We start from the raw sequence: 2,983 nt of genomic DNA, 5'->3' as shown, positions 1-2,983 counted from the left end.
AGGATGGTCTCGATCTCCTGACCTCGTGATCCGCCTGTCTCGGCCTCCCAAAGTGCTGGGATTACAGGCTTGAGCCACCGTGCCCGGCCACTTGGTTCTCATTCTGTCTTGTTGGCCACCATGTAAGCCATGCCTTTCACCTTCTGCCATGACTGTGAGGCCTCCCCAGCCACGCGGAACTGTGAGTCCATTAAACCTCTTTTTATTTATAAATTACCCAATCTCGGGTGTGTCTTTATCAGCAGTGTGAAAACAGACTAATACAACAATAAATGAGTTAATAAGTATATAACTCATTTATATACTTATAAAGGAGGTTGCAGTGAGCGGTGATGTCAGATGGTGAGAAGTATAATAAAGAAAACTAAGTGAGGTAAGGAGACAGAGAGTGACAGAGGTGCTTATCTCAGGTAGGGTGGTCAGGGCAGACTTCCTAAAGGAGGAGTCATTTGGACTGACATCTGAATAAAGTGATGGTGCAAGCCATGTGAATGCTTAAGAGGGAGTGTGTGCCTGGAAGAAGGAATAGCAGGTGCACATGCCCCAAGAACAATGACTGGGGTACAATTAAAGAAGACAACCAAGAGAGCTAATGTGGCACAGCCAGAGTAAGAAAAAACAGCCAGTGATATGAAGATGTAGCACCTCTAGACAATGGTAAGGACTTGAGCTTTCACGGACAACATGGAAACCCTGGGAATCTGAGAGCCAAGGTGTGACATGATCTGACTGGTGTTTGAAGAATCACTGTATGGGCAATATTGAGACTTGCCACTATAGGGTGGCAAGTTCGGAAGAAGAGAGGCCAATTTGGAGGCTGTTGGGAATAGTCCACATGAGAGATGTTAATGACACAGACTAGGATAGTAGCAGGAGAGAGGTTGAGAAGTGCTACTTTTTCCATATATCTTGAAGGTGGTGTCAACAGCATTTATTGATAGGGTGAATGTGGGAGTTGGAGGAAATAAAGAGAATTCAAAAGCTGCCTGCAAAATAAATCTGATTCACAGGGTGGTTGGTGGTGAAATAGAAAGTGGCACTCAAGAGAATGGAGCAGATTGGGGTGGGGAAGGATCATGACTCTGGTTTTGAACAGGTTTGGTTGGAGATGCTTATTAGATGCCTCAGAGAAGAGAGTGATCAGATGGGAGATCCGTGACACTGGGGTTAGAAGAGGGTCGGAGCCGGGATTTAAATTTGGGAATCACCAACATATAGATGTGATTTACAGTAACGGGAAGACAATGTCTATGGAATGAATGTAGATAGAGATGAGAAGAAATGTGAGGCCTGAGCCCTGGAGCACTCTAATGTTTCATAATTTAGGAAAAGAAGGAGAATCTAGCAAAAAAAAAAAAAAAAAAACGGAGAAGGAACAGCCATGGAGGTAGTAGTAAACAAGAGAGTGCTCTGCTTCAGAAGGAAAGGCAGATTCTTCTGCCAAATGGACCTGAGACACCAAAGTAGAGGGCAGAGAATTAAGTATTGGTTTTGTACTGCGGAAGTCCCTGTATCCTGGATAAGAGTGATTATTTGGCGAGATGTGGATGAAGACCATCGACATGTATTCAAGAGAGCATTGGAAGTGAGAAAGTGTTACAGGCAGGCAAAGACAAATCTTTTAGAAAATTTCACTATATCAGGAAAGAAAGAAATGAAACAGTCGCTTTAAAAGGAGATGAGAAGAAGGAAGCCTTTGTTTAACTTCTTGGCAGGAATGTCATCGTTGAGGAGGTGAGAAGACCTGGGATTCAGTGCCTGGTGGAGAGATTGACCTTAGGTGAAACTATGGACAATTTGTCCTTGTCATAGGAAGGAAGGCAGGGTTATGGACCGAGATGCAGATGTAATTGCCAAGTTAAAGGTAGCGAGAATTGAAAGTTCTTTTCTAAGCACTTCCATCATCTTAGAAAAATGATAAATAGGAACTAGCTGGGAGTAAGGAGGGGTGATATGGTTTGGCTGTGTCCCCAGTCAAATCTCATCTTGAATAATAGCTCCCATAATTCTCATGTGTTGTGGGAGGGACCCGGTGGGAGATCATTGAATCATGGGGGCGGTTTCCCCATACTGTTCTCATGGTAGTGAATAAGTCTCAAGAGATATATGTTTTTAAAAGGGGTTTCCTCTTTTGCTTGGTTATTCTCTCTTGTCTGCCATCATGTAAGACACCCCTTTGTTCTTCTTTCATCTTCTGCCATGATTGTGAGGCCTCCCTAGCCATGTGGAACTGTGAGTCAATTAAACCTCCTTCTTTTATAAATTATCCAGCCCTTGATATGTTCTATAATTTGAGAAAAGAAGTGAAAATGGACTAATACAAGGGGGAAGGAAGAGTCTTGGGACAGAGGAGAGAATAGTCTTCTGGGAGTGACATGATCAATGTCAGCAGACAATGCTGGGGTTCCCTTGCAGTTTGAGTTCATACATTCACAACCATACAGCAAGAAGGATCATGTTTTTCTCCAACTGTTTTCAGTTCTTGGATACAAAAGTGGACTAGGCAGAGAAGTGGGTTGAATCCACAGAGGTTTTGTCACATGTGCTAGGGCAGAGGGAGAGAAGGACAAGAGATTTTGTCATAATGCAAGGGAATTATAATGATGGGCCATGGACTCTAATCTGAGGAAGAAGAGAAATGAACCCTGAAGGGAGATTAAAAACATTGGAAGGGTAGCATGAGTGGGTTGGAAATATTCTACTGGGGCTGGGTGCTGTGACTCAAGCCTGTAATCCCAGCACTTTGGGAGACCGAAGTGGCAGATCACTTGAGGTCAGGGCTTCGAGACCAGCCTGGCCGACATGGTGAAACCACGTCTCTACTAAAAATTCAAGAACTACCTGGTCATGGTGTCGCGCGCCTGTAGTCCCAGCTACTCAGGAGGCTGAGGCGCAAGAATCGTTTGAATCTGGGAGGTGGAGGTTGTGGTTAGCCGAGATCATGCCACTGCACTCCAGCCTGGGCAACAGAGTGAGGCTCCAT

Source organism: Colobus angolensis, unplaced genomic scaffold, assembly GCF_000951035.1.
Source record: "Colobus angolensis palliatus isolate OR3802 unplaced genomic scaffold, Cang.pa_1.0 Scaffold63, whole genome shotgun sequence".
Classification (NCBI taxonomy): Eukaryota; Metazoa; Chordata; class Mammalia; order Primates; family Cercopithecidae; genus Colobus; species Colobus angolensis.
The sequence above is the reverse complement of the archived record's forward strand: the minus strand, read 5'-3'. Positions refer to the sequence as shown.